The 22838-nt window shown below is 40.1% G+C and overlaps 1 long non-coding RNA gene across 1 annotated transcript; it reads right to left on the bottom strand.

Moving 5' to 3' along the window:
• Positions 1–2057: 2057 nt before the first annotated feature.
• Positions 2058–22736, bottom strand: LOC117513226. Its single transcript, XR_004561492.1, has 3 exons — positions 22630–22736; positions 3803–3809; positions 2058–2222 (listed from the first exon to the last, which is right to left on the bottom strand). It is a non-coding gene; the product is annotated as an uncharacterized LOC117513226 (long non-coding RNA).
• Positions 22737–22838: the final 102 nt, after the last annotated feature.

Raw genomic sequence — 22838 nt, 5'->3', positions numbered from 1 at the left:
ATGAAAATCCGACGAAGGGGCGGGACCACTCCTTCCACAAGGTGTGCTCACAGGCGAATGACGTCACTGACAGGCGTGGAAAAACTCACGCATGCGCACAAGGGTTCAAGCTTGTCTGACGTGAAAGCATATGAATCAAATCCATATAGTTAAAAAAATAAAAAGGTACGATACTTTATGGACAGACCTCGTAATTCTCTTATATATCTTTTAAGGTGCTTGTGGACCTCCCTTTGGCTTCCTGTCATTGATTCTGGGAATTGAAGTAATCCCACTACTTTTTTAGGAGATGGTTTGTAGTTTTCAAAGAAACCCTCAAAAACGCATGACATCACTATATCCTTCCAACAATCTATCACAAACATGGGCTTTGGCACCAACTCCTTGTGTGTAATCTCTTTTAGGATGTGTCTCTGTGCGTCTGGTGTAACTGTTGTGGGGCATTCGTAGTTTTACAGAACATCAAGAAGCTTCATTCAACTCAACTGATGCGAAATCATGGAGAAAATATTGTGATCATGGGAACTTACAAAAAGCATATAGGCTTCAAGTACATTACTTAACACTTAACAGCACAGTGACTTGGTGGTTAGCAGTGTTGCCTCACACTGAAAGGCCACACCTGTGGCTATAGAAATAATAATAAAAAAAACTTGTTCATTTAGTTGCTTTAGCCTGCTATTACGTAACTCTCTGTAACTCTCTCCACACTGGCACCATCTATCATGATTCCTAAATCACCATTCCCTTTATGATTTCCAAACAGTATAAACTTTGTTTTAACTAAATTTAATGATGGTTTATTTATATCAAACCACTTTTTTAATTTTGTCGATGATGATATCGATGATGATATATGATAGCAGGTGATATCCTCCACGAGCTGCTGTAAATTCTCACCTGTACAGAAAATATTTGTATCATCAGCAAACAAAACATCTTGCAGTAATTTTGAAAGATTACACGTCATTTATGTAAAGAATAAAAAGTTTAAATTCCAACACTGACCCCTCTGGGACACCACAAACAATATCCAAGCATGATGACTGAAAGTCACCCATCTTCATAAATTGTTGCCTGTTGCTTAAATTGCTTCTCATCCAGTGTAGAACCACCCCCCTAATACCGTAACGTTCCAACTTCTTGATTAATATATCGTGATTTATTGTATCAAATGCCTGTTTTAAATCATTGAACACCCCTGCTGCATATGGAGCTGGCGATTCCTTCTGTTAATTCAAGGACTGCCAGATCTTTGTGATCTAAATCCATATTGGCTTTCAGAGAGCAATTTGTATTTATTAATACATTTATCCAATCTCCTAATAAACAGTTTCTCTAATATTTTAGAAAATTGTGGGAGTAAAGAAACAGGCCTGTAATTTGTGAAAGAGTTTTATATAATGGGATGACTTTTGCAGTTTTCATTTTATTTGGAAATTTACCCGTCTGAAATGACAAATTACAGATGTAGCTCAGTGGTTGAATAATTGCTTCAATAACCTTTTTAACTGTCGTCATGTCGATGTCATCACAGTCAGGTGACATCTTGTTTTTACATGTATTGACAGTCTCTAGAATTTCCTCCACTGCTGTGAGGAACATTGACTTTATTTTTTTTATTTTTTAATGGGCTACATAAATAATAACCTGTTAATAAATGTAAAGGGTTATATTTAGCCCGTGCATCTTAAAAAACATATAAAAATACATTTAATGCTACATCAACTTAATAATTTGATGAATAGTCAAATCAACATTCGCTTACTTTTAGGCTGTTACCTGCATTTACATTAACTTCAAGCACAAGCATAATAGCATTATTTATCTTATCTCTCAGACATTAAATATTCAAAATGCTGCCCAAATATTAATTCTTTTTGACTGTAAAAACGTAAGGCCCCCTGACACTTGCATGACTTTGATGCACACACTGTCTCGTGCAGGAGAGTAAACACGTCATTAACAGTTGTAGACTGAATGTGAGAGGGGTGCCGGCACGTGCAATTGAGCAAAGAGAATTTTGAAATATTCAAAAAATCTTTCACGCATAAATGTTATGCAACAAACGTGAAGTGGTAGTGAACGTTGCGCGATCCACTCGCCACCACTACGTGCAGCTTGTCAAGTCTAGTAAAGAAGAAGTGAACAATGTGAGTGATTGCGTCAGCGCACTGCATCAGAGCGCAGCTCGTCTGAACGATTATAATGAGATGTTAAATCTATCACAAACATACTTTTACAGCTGCACACAAGAAGGAAAGAACATGCAACTGCTTTACCAAGCCATTACAAGATAAACATGACAAATAATTACCTTTCTAGACAGCTCCAAATGCTTTCTCCACATCGTTCAGTGCACACGTGTGCGCTAAACAGCTGGAGCGCTCCTCTGTGAAGCAATTAGAGGCATTTTTAACAGTTAACTCGGACAGAAAATGATTAATCCACTATAAAATAATTATTTAAAATACACTGTGCCCAGCAGTGGAACAAAGCACGGCATCCAGCTGGGAAAACAGCGGGTGGGATTGTCATGACGATGTGCATGCAAGTGCACGGATCAGAGTCGTGCAAGTGTCAGGGCACCTTTACGTGATGAAGCCATTGTCCCGTCTCATTCCATCGCTAAGGTGCCAATGGGCTACATTTGCATGTGCATTTACGTATGTACCTGTAGTTTTACATGTATTCTAATCTGGCATTGTCTTTTTTCTTGCAAATGTGCATGTTTAAATCTTGCAAATTTGCTAGTTTTTTCTCACAAATTTACATGGTTATAAAGCCCACCTTTACCCACAGTAAAGGTGGGCTAATGAAAGTCAATTACTTTATTTAACTTACTGCCTCTTAAGTCCCATGTACCCTTTAAAGTATTACATTAACTCTTAATTCACCCTAACACACACAGTGGTCAAATCACAGTCACACACACTTTAAAACTATGCAAAATAACCAAACCATAATTAAGCTTGGACTCATTTACTGCACGTATAACAGGCAACATACATGTCTCATAAAACACATCTCATCCCAGATTTTGCACAATAGACTCTATCTGAGGGGCCCACTCACCAGTCTCTCTCTCTCTCTCTCTCTCACACACACACACACACACACACACACACACACACACACACACACACACACACACACACACACACACACACACACACTCACTCACTCACTCACTCACTCACTCACTCACTCACTCACTCACTCACTCACTCACTCACTCACTCACTCACTCACACCAGCCAGCTTATTTAGTTATCAATACCTTATAGTTGCAGGCCTGAGTGATGCTTGGGAGCAGCGGAGCCCAGAACGTAATGGCCACCTCACTCTCGGAGTAAAACCAAAATAATGAGGTGCCTGATTTAGTAGTTCAAAGGGTATGGACTCTTATGAAGAGGGAAACCAAACCATGTCCCAAGGTCGTGGTGTTGTCACCCGCCTGCTGGTCCAGACTTAAATTCCAGTGAGTGATCTCCAGGGAAAGATATAATCCAAAGGCACACTTTTAGCACTTCACTTATGACTAGTCTTCATATCCAGGCCGGAATGATGAACAGGTCGTCTCTGTAGCCAGCTGAGTTAGCTGAACTAGCTGTCATGCAGTGCATTCACTTAGCCAGCAAATGTCCATATGCTAAACTGCTTTAAAGAATCACAGACACCTTACTGCAGTACAAACCTGAAAATGTCCCCAGGTAGTCGAAAAAGCATTAAACAAGTGTCCATTACCAACCATTGAGTTAACGATCAGGAAACTCATTTAATTACTCAACCAGCCGCACACATGTTAACTTCAACTTGTACGTTTCTGGCGGTCAGTCAAAAGCATCTCCCTCCCGTCTGTTTTTGTCACTCACGTCAAGCTAATACAACAACAGACTGGCAGCAGCACCCTGCTGCCACTCCCATCATCTCCACTGTTTTGACATTGTGGGATAGCTCGCCGGACTACTTTCGCCTGACCCAGCGCTGAATTTGTCGACGTGACAAGATGCTGCTGGATGAGTGTGAGTATTGACTTTCGATCATTTAGGCGTAAAAACACACGATATACACAAGTTCTTGTGCCAAATATGCTCCTGATGTTTTTCTTACCCATGAAAACGCACCGTTATCACAGGTCTGGGAACTACTTTTTGCACAGGAATTCATCAGGCACGCTGGCTGCAGGTGTGTACTAACATAGAATATACAGAAACTGTATGTCATTGTTCGGCCAAAATGAGAGCATCCACTGCCTGAGCTAGTGGCGCGCGTAAGAGTATGTGGCAGCAGTGGAATACAGACACAGCACTTCCTTTAGCTCTTCACAATAAAACAAAAATAAGATACATCAACAGCATTTTATACTTTACTTATTTTTAACTAATACCCAGGACTTTTTAGCAGTTCTTATTCCTTTAAAACATAAATGAAATATGATTTCCCCATATTAATATAATATGTTTAACAATTCAAACTTTTAAACCCTTTAAACTGTAACAATTCCTACAAACTTTGTCAATACATTAATATATTTGTCCAGGTTACATTTATAATCTCACAATTTTACATGTTTAAATCTTGCAAATTTGTTCCTTTTTATTGTAAATTTACATGTTTATTCTCCTATATTTGTGAATTTAAACTCAAAAAATAATCTCCACTTTTTATTTCGTCTTTGAATTGCCCTATTACGCCGTCGTAGATGAGGAAACTACATCAAAAACAACGTACTGAAAAACAGGTTAATCTCCTGTACATTTTTCCCAGGAAGTGTTCAACATTTGACATTTCCTGTTTGCGCCTCCCTGTACCATGAGTGAGTTTGCACCGGTGCCTTCGGCGCAGTAGCTTCGCTCATATTACAAATAGAGAATAATAGAAGGGTTGGAAGGGCCCAAAATGTGCTAATTTATTTTAATTAGGTATGAACCTCAAAGGTACCAGTCAAACAACTGGAAATCAATGCTGCTGTCTCTTCACGCTGTCGCCATTTTTCATCACTTGCAAAATGGGACGTTTGCGACGTCTGCGCACTCTGCCTTGCACATGTCACACATTTTGCTTGACCCCTGTCCCTGATAATCTGCAGAGTTTGAATGAACAAATGAATGAATAACCACGTGGACACACGGCCTGTCATGCTAATGTATGACCAGCAGATGGCAGAAGAGCCTCACTTTACTTAGAGTCTTGTTTTGTGTTGAACCTGTGTGGCCTTTCAAATTTCAATAATCTGACAACGTTTCTACTGAAATCCAAACATGATAATGTTGGTTTATTTTTCAAAATCACAGCTCTCTTGAATAAGGGGAACATATTTATCTGGAGGGAATTCCATAATGAATATTTTATTTTACTTCTCATGCTGTCTGCAGGAGAACATATGTGTGTGCACGTACAGAACTTTTGAAAAGACCTTTGACCTCAGGTGATGCGCACACACGTGCACACCGACGTCTGTGAGATGTCTTATAAATCACTTCAGAGTTGTTTTCTGGTTACCAGAAGAGCGTTTTTAGATTTAGAACAGCTGTCTTTTACATAATATATGAGAAACATGTTAGATTTACACAGAAATGCAGTCGTCTTGGCAAGTTTTCTGCAATGATGGATTAGCAGCCAGAGAGAGACCAGCCAGCAGACATTGCTGTATCGTTCTATACTGTTCTGTACCTTGATTGGCTGCCACTGTCTACATCCCAGCGTCCCTCACACAAGTCCAGGGAACCCCCACGTGATCTACGACATCGCTACCATAGACTGTACTGTGTCACTGCCACAAATCGACCACAGGTTGTCTGTTCTGTTGAAATTTTCCCTTTCAGGGGAACTTTATAAAGTTTTTCCAGACAATGCGAATTTTGATCATAATGGCAATGTCATATGGAGGAGGCTAATAAATAAAATCATAGTGGCATCAAAGAAAATTATTTTTATGCCTTAAATCTTAAAAACCTTAGTGGCGGTATATCTTTAATCTGTGATCACACAAATTTTAAGTGTGTTTTTCACAATTGCTAAAACCCATTTTTTGAAAGCTTCTACCTTTTCTCAAAACTATTAGCACAAAAGCCAGTTTTCAAACTGCATTCTCGAAACCCTTGGATCTTGTTTTGAGGTGATTTGAGGAACAATCACCTCAAAACACCTTTGCCTGTGCTGAAAACCAACCAACGTCCTCAGATCATTCACATAACAGTCGAAATGAAAACTGCAGAGCAGTCATTACACATGACACCAAACGCTGGAGAGCAGTGTTCAGGGCAGAAGTGTTTATTGATTACAACACAGGAAATACAATTTGCAGAGAAAAAAAATATACCTCAGGATTCAGCATTTACTGCACACACAGTAAAAATAAAGAACAGGGAACAGGTAAACCCCAGACTCTTCTAACAAAATCAAACTATCACCTAAAAATTCAAGGATTCAAAGGATTCAAAAGAATTTTATTGTCATATGCACAAAAGAACATGTTTCCTGCACAATGAAATGTGTCTACTGCATTTAACCCATCCTAATTGCCAGTTAGGAGCAGAAGTCGCCCGGGGAGTTATCCTGTGATCAAAACCACACTATTTGTTCAGATCATCCACACAGCAAGTAAAAATATATTCACCAAAGAGCATTTGGTAGACACAACATAAAATGACTTATGACACAGCACCGGGGTATGTAGAGTGAGGCAAATGTGTATTTGATCCACTGTCGATTCTGCAGTTTTTCCCACCTACAAATGTAGAGGTCTGTCATTTTTATCGTAGGTACACTTCAACTGTGAGAGACAGAGTCTAAAAAAAAAAAAATCAGAAAATCACATTGTATGATTTTTTTTTAAATAATTCATTTGCATGTTATTGCATGAAATAAGTATTTGATACAATAGAAAAAACAGACCTTACAGTTTTTCTCAATTGCTACCTGTATAAAAGACACCTGTTCACACACTCAATCAATCACACTCCAACCTGTCCACCATAGCCACGACCAAAGAGCTGTCTAAGGACACCAGGGACAAAGCTGTAGACCTGCACAAGGCTGGGACGGACTACAGGACAACAGGCAAGCAGCTTGGTAGAAGACAATAACTGTTATGATTATTTATTAGAAAGTGGAAGAAACACAAGATGACTGTCAATCTCCCTCGGTCTGGGATTCCATGCAATATCTCACTTTGTGGGGTAAGGATGATTCTGAGAAAGCTCAGAACTACACGGGAGGACCTGGTCAATGACCTGAAGAGAGCTGGGACCACAGTCACAAAGATTACATTAGTAACACATGATGCTGTCATGGTTTAAAATCCTTCAGGGTAGCAAGGTCCCCCTGCTCAAGCCAGCACATGTCCAGGCCCATTTGAAGTTCACCAGTGACCATCTGGATGATCCAGAGGAGGCATGGGAGAAGGTCATGTGGTCAGATGAGACCAGAATAGAGCTTTTTGGAATCAACTCCACTTACCATGTTTAGAGGATGAGAACAACCCCAAGAAAACCATCCCAACCGTGAAGCATGGGAGTGGAAACATCAAACTCTGGGGGTGCTCTTCTGCAAAGGGGACAGGACAACTGCACCGTATTGAAGGGAGGATGGATGGGGTCATGTATTGCGAGATTTTGGCAAACAACCTCCTTCCCTCAGTAAGAGCATTGAAGATGGGTCATGGCTGGGTCTTCCAGCATGACAGTGACCCCAAACACACAGCCAGGGCAACTAAGGAGGGCCTCTGTAAGAAGCATTTCAAGGTCCTGGAGTGGCCTGGCCAGTCTCCAGACCTGAACTCAATAGAAAATCTTTGGAGGGAGCTGAAACTCCAAACCTGAAAGATTTGGAGAAGATCTGTATGGAGAAGTGGACCAAAATCCCTGCTGCAGTGTGTGAAAACTTGGTGAAAAACTACAGGAAACGTTTGACCTCTGTAATTGCAAACAAAGGCTACTGTACCAAATATTAGCATTGATTTTCACAGGTGTTGAAATACTTATTTGCAGCAGTAACATACAAATAAATTATTAAAAAAATCATACATTGTGATTTTTTTTTTTTTTTTTTTTAGATTATGTCTCTCACAGTGGACATGCACCTAAGATGAAAGTTTCAGACCCCTCCATGATTTCTAAGTGGGAGAACTTGCAAAATCGCAGGGTGTTCAAATACTTATTTTCCTCACTGTATACTGTACCACAGTGTACTGTAAGTAAATACATGTTTCAGTACATCTCTGTGCCATTGTACTGTAGTATTGTCATGGAGGGTTAGACTAACTGTTTGTAGGCCCAGTATTCCATGTATATTTTTGTACTTCATTTTTAACGTAGGCTTACTGTATACAAGTACTAAATGCACATGATTTCTGTTTGTTTTTGTTCTGTACAAGTGCCACGTGTAAATGTAAACAGGTGCATCACAATGAAAATATGTTGGCAAGTTGAGTCTAAACAGGTGAAAAGTGCTTATGGTTTTGCCTAAAGAGTGACTGATTCAATCAGTGGGTTCAGGCAGCTGAGCATTTGGTTCAGACAAAAGGGTTTATTTAGTGTTTTAGTAATTGAGAAAAACTGTAATGGTGTTTGATCTAAAACTGAGATTTTAGGCCGTGCAAATAGTGATAATTAAATTCTTATTTATCAGCTCTCACTTCAGATCGGGAACAATGTGATGACTGTTACTTCAAATTGTGAATTAGTTTCACTGCTCAGAGTAAAAAATGATTAAAAGTACAAATGGTCACAGTATGAGTAGCGGAAAATCTAATGAAAGATTTTGGGTGGAATATTGCTTTTAGTCAAACACTGTACTGATTAGTGGACCACAGCAGGTCATAAGAGCTATGATGAGCCAGAAAGAACATCCTTTAATAGTCTGTTAATCCATCAATCCATATAAAAACACGTTACAGCAGAAATTCATAAACAAAATGTCGACTGTGAGGAGGAAATAACTGAAGCATGATACAGACTGAACCATCACATAAAATGGCAGCATTCCACATCAGACCTTGTGTGGATTGGCCGGAATACAGACGTAAATGATGCTATCTCTGAGGACAACACAAGAAAATACATCTCTTTTGTGGCTGGATGCTGTGGAGGCATGTAAAAACCCACAGCAGTTGTACCGTAATGTATTTCTGGAGCGTAACAGAAGGTCAGGACCAACAGATGGATGGAAGCATAAAGCCTCCTATTCACAAATAATTATTGTTCATAGCGTCATGTCTTTCCGTGATCGTGTGATATCAGCAGCAGTTATTAGGCATGACTGGAAAATTCTGCTCTCATGATGCCGAGCCCATTGTTATGCATAAACAAACTGATCATCCTCCTGTCACAAGGCATTTGTGATTTCATTAAGATTTACAGAAACAATCTGCTCAAAGATGCACCGGAGCCCAAACGTTCACATTTCATCCTGCTCTCACGCGGTGTCGATTAATAAATTATAAACAAATAAACAAAAATAGTTTGGTTGATAATTATTTGTACTTAATGACAGTGTTTGCAATTTTGTCACTGTGCATCACCACAGTGAAGGTGAAACGAAACAATGGAGATATGGTTGTAGGTTCGAGGTTCATCTTTGGTTTAAATGGCTTAACAAAAAATGTCACTGTCTGAAAATTCCTCCAGTGTCATTGCCCACAGATGTGTCTGCCACCTACTGGAGGAATTAAAGAGAGGAACACCTGTGTTTCAGCTGATGTGAAGTTTGTCTGCTGCCTGCTCAACATGGGCACGTTTGTGCATGGCAGCTACCTTCACACCGGTGTCAGCTAAAACTGTTACCACTGTAGGTGTAGAGAGAAACATGATGTCCACTCTCTGGACAAATACAGGATGAAATTTAAATGGGAAAGTGCAGTTACAGAACAGACAGAACGTTTGGCTGGGGACGAGACCAAATACACTCAAAACACTGTGCAAGGAATGTTTCAAAAACTATTGTGGTGCATTAACAGTAGGGATGGGACGATATGCTTTTCCTGATTCGATCCTCTCACGATTTTTTGGGTGCCGAGTTGATTTAAATTGCGATTTTTTCGATATTGACGATTTTTGCGATTCTTAGTTTAACTTTCTTAATACCAGTGAAAAAGTTGCATAATGATGTCTACAGTCTATATCAGGAGGCATATTTCCCCCAAAATACACATCACATGTGAATCTGTTTTCAATATTTATTTAGCAGCTTATTTAACTGTTCTGCTCAGTCAGTGCTGTAAAAACAAAAAACAAATTTCACAAACAGAACACCTGAAAACTCAAATGTGAGCCTTTAACTTTATTAAATTGAATTGTAAATTTGAGGCACTGCTGTTTCAAAGCAATACTTTCTGGAAGGTATCACGTACCTCGGCTCCAGCGTGTGTAGCATGTTCCTGAAACTCGTATTTTCCACAACACTATAAGGCAGCAGGTCTTTGCAAATAAAGTCCGCGATTGATTTTGTGATGCATTTGGCTTTGTCAGAACTGCTGGGTGGATTGTAAAATGCTGCTTTCAGCGTCTGCTGGCTTGCTGCTGCAGGACGTTTGGCTAGAAGCTCTGCATTTACTTCAGGATGGTGCCTTGCTAGGTGGGCATTGAGGTTTGTCGTATTTCCACAGTACGCAACGTGTGCATTACAGATTTTACAAATAGCTTTCGACATGTCCAGTTCTGCTTTTCCCTTCAAAGCAAAAAATCCAAAATGTGTGTTAAAATGTGATGATGGGGTTTTATCCCCGTGCCATGTAGCACGTTGTCCGCCATTCGGATGTGACGTCGCGTTACCAGGTAGAGAGTCGAAGAAAAGCATTTTGTCCTCTGATGGAGAAAAGCAGTAACTTTTACAAACCCGGCTGATAAACATAGTCTAAAATGAAGCATTCAAACTTAGAAAAATATCAGTACTTTTGTTAAAAAATCAATTTAAAAATCGTAAAACAAAAAATTCCAATACTTATGTGCATTGATTTTTTTCTCCCACCCCTAATTAACAGATTCCATATTAAAAGGAAGACATGCTGAACACTGGCACCTGCTGCGCAGTTCAGGAATATGCATCCTTATCTTATTGTATGTAGTCAGCTGTGGGTGTGTGTGTCTGCCTATGACTAGCCTGTTAAGTGCATCCTTCCGTCCTTCCTTCCTTCCTTCCTTCCTTCCTTTCTGTCTGCAATGTCCAAACACTTAGTAAACATTAGCGCCTAATGTCAAGATCAAAGTTTAGTGAAAAATATTACATATGACTTTAAAGTGACTCATTTTAATCTTTGATGCTATTTAATCAAAGATGAAAGCATCGGTTGCCGTTCAGCTAATAAGCAGAGTGGGATGGGGCAATGTCCAAATACTTATGGACTTGAGTGTATATCAAAGCAGATCATGATGGGTGTCGCCTAGTAACCATAAAGGAAAATCAACCACAAATGTCTATGATATCTAACACTGCCAGTCAATTTTACGAATTTCATATTTAAAGGCTGCCGTCCACGTGCACAATGTGGATTTTGCTCGTCTTGTTCATATGAACCAGAATCTCACAGGAATGTTTCCAGCAAAATACGGTCCGATCAAATAAAATGGCCATTGAGTAAGTGAGTACACGATTCAGTTTTACTGCAAAGTCAAAGTGTTTTTTTTTCATATTCTGCAGCATCAATTGGAACCAAAAGTCACTTGTTCCAAAGAAACAACTGACAGCAGCAGACGAGTGTCAAATCGTGGCAACACTAAAAACTTAATGACCATCTTTTTTTGTTCTTTTACTTTTAAAGTGGTCTGGAAGGCAGCCGTGCAGTGTGTGTTTAGGTGGGTGACAGGTAATAGTTAACTAAAAGAGGGGTGTTGGTTGGTTGGTGCAGACTGTAAAAGTCGGATTTTCTGTTTGCTCAGGAAGTGGAGAACAACAACACGAGGACAAAAAGAACATAAGTGTTCATTTTGTGAAGAATAAAACAGCACAAGAGGAGAATAAGCTTTTCATTTGAGGTGATTAGTGTTTTATTAGTGCTTAAATGCCGCACATGGCAGAGGTGCACACATTGTTATTGCAAAATAAATTAGAAAGAGAAGCTTCGCTTTGACGACTCACTAATCAAAATCGACTTTGTGTCTTTTTTTTTACAATGAGACAATTAAATTGCTTGAATGGCTGCTTAGAGCTTAAAGGACTCATTCACTCGTGCACACCCACGTGAGCAAACTAAATTAATTACTGTTATTATTATTATCTATATGTTGCGGACATGAAAGAGTGAAGCTCTTCAGCATCTCACCATGTCATTTAGGTCCTTCAGACTTTTTTCAGTAAATGCTTCTGGGGAGCATTAGCATGGCTAAAACACTTCAGCTTCCGATGCCCCTAACTACAGCCCTGTTAAGCCCCTGCCACTTTAAGCATTTTTTAAAATGTAGATGTAAATTCATATTCAAACCGTTCCGCTAGTTGACAGTTGGGCTGCACAATATGGCCAAATTAGCTGAACTTTCAGGTCGTTTTTTAAAAGAAAATTGTCCTCTACACCACTCCACCAAGAAGCTGTATTTTATATTTTTAATTAAATTTATACCAAGTTGTAGAGATTTGCTATCAGTTTGAGTTTATGGAAGATAATTTTAGATTTTTGTTTTTTTTTTGTATTTGAAATGGCATCAACAAATTAAAATGTCTGAAATACCAAGTGATCCAATACTTTTGAGGGCAGCATCTTACATCTCAAATAAGCAAACAGAGCATGAATCAGCTGCTGCCTGCTCATTTTGTTAATCTAAATTCACCAGAGAAACACGTTTTTATAAGGCAACCCAAATTAAATGAGAAATGCTGCTTTTAACAACCTGGACCTCATTTCTGGCATAAAATGCGGCCGTTTAATCACTGATATAATTTTGGTGGTTCAGACGGTGTGTTCAGGCTCAAATGTGGCTCAAAGAGTTTCTTTTTCTACTAAGGTGGATTAGAACATTTTTGTGGAACACAGCACCAACTACTGTACAGGAGGGACCCAGCAGTCAGTATGTGTCACCGATTTCAAAATGGCTCTTTTCAACCAAACGTGCAGTGTCATGACATGTCAATCATCTGGGTGGCACCTGGGGTGTCCAATCAGATTTCAACAGAATCCAGTGCCACCCTCCGACACCCATGCCAGGAAGTGTTCAACATTTGACATTTCCTGTTTCATTGTGGACTCAAAATTTAGCACTTCCTGTTTCAGTCTCAACTTGCCATTGAATTCCTGTGAGATCCCACGAGATCTCATTTATTGTTAAATCTGGACTTTTTTTATGTAATGAGACAAACAAAAAGTTACACAGAAACCTTACAGAGGATTAAATACAACAGCAAAAACAACATACCAAAGAACAGGTTAATTAAAAAAAAAACAGATCTAAACAGGGGGGTATTAAAAAAAATCCAAAGTTAAACATTTGACATTTCCTATTTCACTGTGGGCTCAAAATTTGGCACTTCCTGTTTCAGTGTGAACTTGCCACTGAATTCCCACGAGATCTTGTCTACTGTCAATCCAGGAAGTGTTTAACATTTGACATTTCCTGCTTCAATGTGGACTCAAAATTGAGCACTTCCTGTTTGGGACTCAGTGTACCATGAGCAAGCTTTGCGTCGTAATATGTATATGTCATGGACATGAACGAGCGAAGCTCTTCAGCATCTCACCATGCCATTTAGGTCCTTCAGACGTTTTTGTTTTGAGTAAATGCTTCAGGGGAGCATTAGCATGGTTAAACTGATTAATTCAACCAATAATTTGCATTTGTTTTTGTTTTTTTTACCAAAGTTAGAGCAACTCTTTACCTTTTCACCCCTGTACAAACTGAAATTGACCTTTGTCACTATTCTTGTTTTTACCTCAAAACTCCATAACATTCAGTCATAGATAGTCCAAACTATACCTTTTTGGAATCTTTATAATCAGACAAGTAACGTGATGTAGTTTTCAATTTGATTGGAGCATCTTTAAATTTGGACCCCTAATTAATTCTTCAATTGACCCCTACTTGGCCGCCTACTGAAAATTAAAAGTGTAGTGTCTATGCTGTATTTGTGCTGAATTTGGTGTTTGTATCACCATTTGAAGGATTGTTTCAGTTATCTGATGCACTAATAAGCCAACAGAGCATGAACCAGCTGCTGTCTGTTAGTTTAAACATGTGTATACATGCGATCCCGTGATTAAAAGGAGAAATGCTGCTTTTAACAACCTAGAACTCATTTCTGGCATAAAATACAATTGTTTAATCACAATATAAGTTTGGTGTGATTAGAAGTCCACAGTTCAAACAACATGTTCAGTTTAAATCTGAGGCAAACATTTTTCTTCTTCTACTAAGGTGGATTAGAACTTTTTGTGGTACACAGCACCAACTACTGGACAGAAGGAACCTAGCAGTAGATGTGACTCATTTCAAAATGCAGCTCTTTCAACCAGATGTGTGGTTGTATTAAACAGCATGGATAAAAGTCAAACTGTGTTCTGTGAAAAGCAGAAGGACAGTATGCATCATGGCATACAACATAAAGTTATTATTAGTATTATAGTATTATATGAAGTTAGTAATGTAGCAAATAAGCCATGAGACATCCTGCTCCAACAGCACAGTTAAACAGCTAGCCAAACTCGGATATTTTCCCTTGAGCCAGGAAATGAGCGTCTTGCTCCTTTATTGTCTCTTTGAGTGGTGAAATACCAAAAGTGAAACTGTAACAGAAAAAAATACAGAAACTTAGTTCTGAGCAGTACAGCTAGTTGCTATACGAGTTCTATTAGAAAAGTATCTGACCTTATTATATTTTTCAAAAACCCATATGGATTTGAATCACGTGTGATTGCGTCAGACAAGCTTGAACTCTCGTGCGCATGCTCGAGTTTTTCCACGCCTGTCAGTTGCGTCATTCGCCTGTGAGCAGGCTTTGAGTGAGGAGTGGTCCACCCCCTCGGCGGATTTTCATTGTCAGGAAATGGCGGAATGATTTGGGTTTTTTTTCCATCAGAATTTTTTCAGAAACTGTTAGAGACTGGCAGCTGGAAACCATTAGAAAAATTTATCTGGCTTTCTGTGAAAATTTTACGGGCTTCACAGAGAATAAGGACTGTTACTACAGTTTTAAGGACAGCTTTAAGGACAGCTTTAAGGACGCTCGGCGCACCGCGCTCCGTGCCGCCATCGAGAGAGACAAACCACCGGATCATTTCTAAATGGATGGCTCTGTGGAACCGGGACCATCGTGTGCACTTTCTCTGGTTATCACATGAGCTGGGCATCAACCATTTTCCGGCAGATTTCACTTTTAACAAGAGATTTTGTCATGGAAAGCCGAGCGGAGGCTTTGCGCGTCACGACCGATTTGCTGATGGAGCGAGACAAAGGAACACCTCCGTTTTGGTCTCACAGGACGGCTTTGAGATGGCGTTCAGACAGCTGTCGGTGGTTTTTCCATCGAGTGATTATCCGAGAAATTGTGAATGTGCCTGGACATGCCAGAACATGTCCCGTGAGGCTTCATCACGGCGTTGCTTTGCGCCATGCGGCACCGCCGCGACGCGCGAAGCCTCCGCTCCTCTTTCCATGACAAAAACTCCTGTAACAGTGGAATGTGCCGTTCATTTCCAAACTGGACGCTGTGTTTTATCCGGGCCGTCGTCTGACTAGCACAGGAATTGTGAAAAGACGTGGACATCAGCACTTTTTCGGCACATTGAGACAGACGTGCGGAGGAATTCCGCGTGTCGCGGCAGTGCCGCATGGCACAAAGCAACGCCATGATGAAGCCTCACGGGACATGTTCTGGCATGTCCAGGCACATCCACAATTTCTCGGATAATCACTCGATGGAAAAACCACCGACAGCTGTCCGAACGCCATCTCAAAGCCGTCCTGTGAGACCAAAACGGAGGTGTTCTTTTGTCTCGCTCCATCAGCAAATCGGTCGTGACGCGCAAAGCCTCCGCTCGGCTTTTCCATGACAAAATCTCTGCCACATTTGTCCATGTAATGTGGAGTTGTGTCTGGAAGGGCATCCGGCGTAAAATGGACTTTCTGTGGCAACACTGTGTGCAAACAAGGGAGCAGCCGAAGAGACTTGTTTACTTGGCTACAACTACCAATGTGTGTCAGAAACATAAGAGCAGGTTCAAGAATAAGCAGTAAACCTAATCAGAGCTTGATTAGACGTAATTGGTTTGAGGAATGTGATGGGGAGAGGTGGACTTTGTGGCACAGTACTAATCTGGTTGAACCCTACTTACCGGCTATTTTGTGTCTGTAGGTAGTTACATATCTGGATCGACAAAAATAACCCATGGAGCTCCCCAAGGCTCCATTTTGGAGCCTCTTCTGTTAAACATCTACATGCACCCACTCACCCAGATTATGGAAAACAACACAATATGTTTCCATATTTAACGATTTTATTTATTTGAATTATTGGGCCAATTTAAAATGTGCTTCAGTAGGTAACATTCAGATGAATTAGGTTGATGATAATAATAATAATAATAATAATAATAATAATAATAGTAATATTCATGCCAACTTGTTAACTTAATTGAGACAAATCACGATAAATTGAAATTAAAATTTATGTTTTTGTTCCTTTTTGGGGGGGGGGGGTTCCCGTCTGATTTCCACCAAACATGGCACACATACTGTACAATATAGAGGCAGGTTCTGGAATTGCCCAGCAAGGTCACATTTGCATGTGTGTGTGTGTGTGTGTCTGTCTGTCTTTTGGATGAGTCCTCCCAGGTCATTTTACTGATTTACCAAAGTTGTCAATGAAGTTTCAGCCCACAGTGACACTGAAATAATTCATTTAGGCAAAAATTAAGGTCAAAGAATTTGAATTTCAAAGAGGTTTAGACCAAATGTGACACACACTGTGGCTGGATTCAGAACTGTCCTGCTAAGGTCATCCAGAGGTCAAGGTCATTTGGGTCAAATGTCAGATAGCTGAAGCCCTTACTGGCTTTATGTCCTGGGGTATTATCACCTACATTAATCTGAGATTTACCAACTGAAGTAATTTCTTTAGGTTTTTCTAGTTGTTTTTTTTTGTGTGTGGTGTGTAGTGTGATGAAGGCTACAGCCAGCAGTTTGTGACTTTTCCTGGCATTAATATAGATCAAGTGTCAGTCCAAAAAGCAATGTAAGACTCAACAGGAATCCAAACAAACCCGTGTTTGTTTGGCTTCATTCAGAACAACACATCACAAGGACCGTTTGGTTTCACTGTGTGAGGTTTGTAACATAACATTGAGAGGAAAACCACAGACGTGCCAACATCCAAAGGAAGAGGACCCCAGCGTGTGAAAAACATAATTTCTGCAGATATACATAAAAAAATGAATACATCAAACAGACAGTGAGAGTGTCTGCTCCCCGTCTGTCAGAGATCACTGCTTCATTAACGACATCAAGCAGCAGAATGTAGAAACAGCTTGTGTGGCAGCTGGAAATACGAGTAGACACCAGTAACAATCTGCGAATGAATTTATACAACCTTCTTGGCAGAATTACTCTTGAATGCAATTAATAATTTTAGAAATTACCATAACCTAAGACATGCATTATTATTATTATTATTATTATTATTATTATTACTGACTGCTGATTTTGATTTCACCTTCTTTTTTCTTAAAAAAAAAAAATTCCGGACCACATAGATAAATTATATAACAAACCCTGAAATAGAAAGGACGTTACTCTGCTGCTGCTGTAAAACACTTTGCAAAGCTCTAAACTGAAGAACTTTTCTTTCAGCAACCTGTGGCAGTAACTGCTGTCTACCATTAGAGGGCGGCATGTGCAGGGTTGTGAAATAAAAATTGTGAAATCTGAGGAAAATTTGCAGGGGTTCTGGGGGGCATAGAACCCCACAGAGTTTTCACACTCCTGCACGTGTTATGAAGAGGGTGAGGGAAAGCAGTTTTTGGAACCACATCTTTGGAAAAGACAAAACCACAGGACCGCATCAAGGGTGTTGTCTTTGGAGGGTGGTGAGGTGACTGGTGCAGTGCTGAGGGGTCGTGCACTGCAGTCCAAACCAGAGGCTATCATAAAAAATTATTCTATGCAGCAATTTAACAATTATTACACAGCAGTGGTGCATGAACAAAAAATCCCTCTTACCCACTGTCTTCCTATGAAAATGAAACTTGGTGCACACAGCAAACCAGCATCCTGTGATCGTAACGCTCCAGCTGGTATGTATGATTCCTTCATGTAGACCAGCACACAACCATTCAGTATCTGGTAAGTCAATAACAGGACCTTGAAGTCTGCCCTCGTCCAAACAGGTAGCCAGTGAAAACAGGCCAAAACTGGGATGATACGGCCAAATTTTCATGTTCCAGTCTGCAAATGAGCAGCTGCATTCTGAACCATCTGAAGGCTTTTAAAGTTTTCCATGGGTAGGCCTGAAAACATGTAGTCAGTCCTAGATGGCACAAAAGATCAAATTAGCATTTCAGCATCAGATTGAGACAAAATTTGTCTAATCTTTGCAATGTTGAGAAGATGCTTGAATGCAGTTCTTGTCATCACTAAAGCATGTCCATCAAAAGACAATGACAGAACAAAAACCGAGATTCCACTTAATCCTCTGAGTTTTGCAGGCCCAAAATCCAACATCTCAGTCTTATAGGCATTGAACATCAGAAAGGTAGAGGACAGCCAGTTCTTCACAGCAACCAGGCAAGACTCCCATACCATACTAACTTTATTTATAAAGCATTTCAACACAACCACTGCTAACACAAAGTGCTGTACACTAAAACATCCAGTACACATTAAAACATACATTTAAATAAATGAATAAGAAATACAATTTAAAATTAAATCTTGCTGGGGCCAAAAGCCAAGGCAAAAAATAGGTTTTTAAACAAATTTTTAAAATGGGCAGTGAAGGGCCTCTCTAACATGCAAGGACAAGCTGTTCCATAGTTTAGCAGCAGCAATATTGAAGGCCCTGTTCCCTCTGAGCTTCCTTCTTGATCTTGGTACTTCTAGGAGCAGCTGGTCAGCTGACCTAAGAGACTGACACGGTACATAAGGCTGTAGAAGCTCAGAGAGGTAAGGTGAGGCAGCACTGAACAGATTTAAAATATAAGAACATAAGAATTTTAAAATGTACCCTAAAATAAAAATATACAGGCAGCTAATGAAGTGAGGCCAGTACAGGGGTTATGTGAGCTTGCTTTTGAGTTCCTGTCAAAAGTCATGCAGCAGCATTTTGAACCAACTGCAGACGCAAAAGTAACCACTGACTGATTTCCACATAAAGTGAGTTACAACAATCCAGGCGATACAAAATAAAAGCATGGATCACTGTTTCAAAGAGCTGCCTAGACAGGAAAGATTTCACAGTTGCCTACCGCCGTAGATGATAAAAACTGGACTTAACCACAGCTTTAACTTGGGTGTCCAATGTAAAATCACTGTCCAACTTAAAAACAAGATCAGAAATAATGGGTTTGACGTAAACCTCCAAGAGTCTTAAGGCAATGGAGGAGGACTCACAGGGGCCACTGGGTCCAAACACCATTACGTCTGTTTTCATTAAAATTTAAAACTTTAAGGCCAACCAAGCTTTAATGCCATAGGCATACCAGGAGCTGTTTTATGGAACTGACATCCTTCTGCCATCCTACTCCAACCTTGTAATATTTGATTTTCCTCCTGCATGCATCGGCATATATAACTGTAAATCATCTGCATAGTAATGAAAACTAATCCCAAAGGTAACATATTTTTCCCAAAGGTGCCAAATACAGAGAGAATAATAATGGGCCCAGATGAGGAACACTGATGCCGCACAGTAGAGTATCTGGAAGAAACCAAGCCACCAACCCATAAAGTATGTGTTCAATCACAAACGCACATTACCAGAAATACCAAACGTTTTCTCAAATTGACCCAATAATGTAACACACAGTAGCATTAATGTCTTGACCTTTGACATTGAGCGATGCCTGGAAGAGTGGTGAAGTCACTGGACAGAGGTGCATGGCTACGCGGATAGCTTGAACAACAGAATGAAGGTCCAAGTCTTTAAGGTCCTGGTCTTATTGTGTCACGGCTCCACAGGACATCCCAGAGATCAGCCGAGTTTAATATGTCATCAACATGCACTGCAAAGAACCACTGCTGATATTCAAGCTTGCATCCAATGAGTACTCACAGAACTAGGATGATGTTGGTTTACTTCTGGGGCATCAAGCCAGACTGCTCTGGTTGCTTAGCAGCAAGTGGTTTGGACTGAATCATGTTAATCGTGGGTTCCTTTCCCTTCCAGTAGATGCTGTGAAAACAGTATGTCATGTACCTGCAGAGCCTGGCAGGTGTCACAGAGAACAACAGTAACCTTGTTACTCCTAAATAATCTTCTCAAATTATTGTGTAATCCTCTGTGCAGCTGACATTTTAATTTAGATGCAGGTTTCGCCCTGGATAGGTCATGACTCTGGATTTAGGACAGGTTTTAACTTAATTTCTGGGACAGTTTACGCAACATGTGTCTACCCAAAATGTTGTTATAGTCATAAGCACAAGGTTTAATGAGTGAATCAATACCTACATCAGTGTTGTATGGGCCAACCATTATTCCTAAAATTCTGCCCTTTAAACTCACAGTGAAAGTAATCTCCACATCATGAATTAAAAGAAGTAAAATCTAAAAGCCAAAATGATGGTGTGAAGAAGTAAGTGTCACCTTTGGGGCAGAATTATCAGGCTGGATGGTCAGGAATCGCTGGACACAAATGCATGGGTTGAACAAACGGCTCTGGTTTTTAGAAGGCTATGGAATGCAGGTACAGAGCTGGAATGAAGGCACATGGCACAACAAACTGGCGAGGAACTAACACACCCAGGGAGCTTATATAACCCCAGGTGATAAACAGCAAATCAGAAACAGGTGTGCATGGAAATCACCAGAACAAGGGTGTGGCCAGGGAGAGGGAAACACCCAACACCAAGAACCAAGAGAAAGACAAGGCCTGCCTCATTGTGTTCCTGACCTCCTGTCTGTTTGATCGACTATGCCTAAGCATGATGATTTTTGTACTGCTGTATTTTCTGGACTGCCTACTCATGTACCGACCACTGCAGTCCTCACCAGTAAAACCTTTTTACAACCAGAGCTGTTTGTTCGAGCCGTGCATTTTTGTCCAGCCGTTTCTGGACAACCAGCCTGATAAACTAGCTCCTTTCCATGCGATGGAGTAGCGGCTTTATTCCAAGTCTCTCCCGGATAGTCAAGCTTCTCACCCTACAATAATCAGTTGTGTCACTTAATTTAATTAGATTAGATTATATTAGATATAGAACTTTATTAATCCCTTGGGAAGACTCCATCAGGGAAATTGAGGTTCCAGCAGCATTGGACAGTAGGACACAGAGTGTCAAAAGTAGAAGTAAGAAACTATTTTCAAAAAGTAATTATAAATATAAATACTAGAACTACTGGATACAACTGCTGCTCTTAAATTCAATTGGATCCACCAGAATAATTTAATGAGTAAGTTCATTTTGATGATATAATATACCATGTACTTGTCTGCCACCTGTTGGATATGGCTGGGTTTGTTGTGTTGAGTTCCATGATGAAAGTTCGGAACAGATGTAGTTGTGGTTACATGGAGCTTGTTATGAGCTTGTTTGTCATTTCTTTCATTTTCAAAGGCTCAGTCTGATGACCACTAAAGCCTCTGCAACTTATTTTGTAAATATAACTTCACATCTTGTATAACTAATTATGGCCTTTCCTTTTCATAATTTATATTACATGATTACAATCAAGCATCATAAACTTAGGAACTCAAAATTATTAATTTGTATCTCATGTGACACATGAATGGAAAAAGTAATTTGGGGCCATAGTTTTCTTTTCACCTGTCAGAAACAAACTTTTGCACTCAGCAAGTGTTGAGGTGCATTCTGAAACACTGGACAGCATTCACAGAGCAGTTGAACAGGTGGGCACAGCCACGCTGAATGTTGAAATCCCTGTCATGCTCAAGGCAGAATGAGCCCAACTGCCAGCCAAATGAAAATCCAACCACCATTCGGCCAAGGTCCCAGCCAATCGAACACCTCAGACAACTATCTGAGTGCATTTGCGCGGCCAGGCCAAATGTAGAGCACATGCTCACCACTGCTGAGGTGTGCTTGAGGTTGGAAAAACTTGTACGCCGGTTGAAGTGCAGTCTGATCGCAGTCTGACTGCTTTCTGTTGGCATCAAAACAGCTGTTGAAACTGTCTGATTGCGTACAAGGATAAAGGCCTCCTGAAACTTGCATGACTTTGATGGATGTACTTGCACGCACTGTGCCATGCAGGAGAGCAAACCTGTCGTTAACGGGTGTAGACTGAACACGAGAGGGATGCCACTGCATGCAATTGTGCAAAGAGAATTTTGAAATGTTCTAAAAATCTTTCACGCATAAATGTCATGCAACAAACGTGAAGTGGTCGTTAACGTTGTACAATCTACTCGCCAACACTACATGCAGCTCATCAAGTCGAGTAAAGAAGTGAATATTGTGAGTGGTTATGTCAGTGCAACGCATCAGAGCGCAGCTTGTCTGAACGATTATAATGAGATGTTATATCTATCACAAATGTACTTTTACAGCTCCACACAAGAAGGAAAGAACATGCAACTGTTTTACCAAGCCATTACAAAGTAAACATGCCAAGTAATTACCTTTTTACATGGCTCCAAATGCGTTCTCCACCTCGTTCAGAAAAGATGTGGCTGGAGCAGTCTTCTGTGATTCAGGAAGTGATTTGAGCCGTTTTCAACAGCCAACTCTACGAGAAAATGA

The sequence above is a fragment of the Thalassophryne amazonica genome, chromosome 7 (genome assembly GCF_902500255.1).
Source record: "Thalassophryne amazonica chromosome 7, fThaAma1.1, whole genome shotgun sequence".
NCBI classification, from domain to species: Eukaryota; Metazoa; Chordata; class Actinopteri; order Batrachoidiformes; family Batrachoididae; genus Thalassophryne; species Thalassophryne amazonica.
Note: the sequence above shows the minus strand (reverse complement) of the source record. Positions and strands in the feature narration are given on the sequence as shown.